Here is a 1,021-nt window from a genome sequence, read left to right on the forward strand (position 1 = left end):
TAAAGTTTCTCATTATTTGCTGCTTTTTTCAAACTGAGGTATCATGTAGTTTTAGAGCTGGGGTATATTCTTCCTTTGAAAAATTAACAAAATCCAAAACTGAGATCAGCAAAAAATCTAATATAACCTTTATTCCCTGACTTTTACTTCACTATTCTTGCAGTCTGCTTCCTAGAATTTTAGCATGGGAAGAGTTGTGAAATTTGCATTTTTTTCCTAAATTCATTGATCCAATATGCCTTACTCTCTTCATGCTAAATACTTATTTATCAATGTATGTAAATCTAAATCTTTAAAATCTGAAGTTTTTCAATCTTGGTCTTTTAAATCTAAACATCAGGAAGTAAAAGACTTAGCTATCATCAAATGAGTGACCTCTCAGATAGCAGAAAAAATCCTTTCACCCTACATAGTCTCATCCCAAATTAATTAATAGTTTTAAATAACCATTTTTTTATAAATACGAAATGCTTCACAAATATGCATGTCATCCGTGCACAGGGATCATGCTAATCTTCTCTGTATCATTCCAATTTTAGTGTATGTGCTGCCAACATGAGCACTTAAATAACCAATTTTTGAAAAGAATGAGTGCTTTCTTCTATATGCTTAGCTCTAGTGATTCTAACTTTTACTGTTCATCCTCATAGGATATTTTTAGAGATATTTCCAGATAAGTATATAGTTCTTTAGGAGTATTTCCAGAGAAACAAAAGTTACTATGAACTCCTGACTCAGTTGAGAAGATTGAAGATAAAAATAGAAGAAATGTCATATTGCACTGGACCAAGTGGTCATCCAGCTGAATTTTGACACCAAGACACATTTTTTAGATTTTTAATTTTAATTCTGGTATAGTTAACATAGAGTGTCGTATTAGCTTCAGGCATACAACATAGTGATTCAACAATTCTATGCATTACTCAGTGCTCATCATGATAAATGTACTCTTTAATCCCCATTACCTATTCCACCCATGACACAGAGACACATTTTGAAGGAAAGCACTATGGCTTTCTAA

At 32.0% G+C, this 1,021-nt stretch overlaps 1 non-coding gene across 1 annotated transcript; it reads right to left on the reverse strand.

Annotated features, from left to right (window-relative positions):
* Positions 1-456: 456 nt before the first annotated feature.
* Positions 457-563, reverse strand: LOC118523361 (U6 spliceosomal RNA). The gene has a single exon (XR_004911059.1). It is a non-coding gene; the product is annotated as a U6 spliceosomal RNA (small nuclear RNA).
* Between the last annotated feature and the right edge of the window lie 458 nt (positions 564-1,021).

This window comes from Halichoerus grypus, chromosome 4 (assembly GCF_964656455.1).
Source record: "Halichoerus grypus chromosome 4, mHalGry1.hap1.1, whole genome shotgun sequence".
In the NCBI taxonomy this organism is placed as follows: Eukaryota; Metazoa; Chordata; class Mammalia; order Carnivora; family Phocidae; genus Halichoerus; species Halichoerus grypus.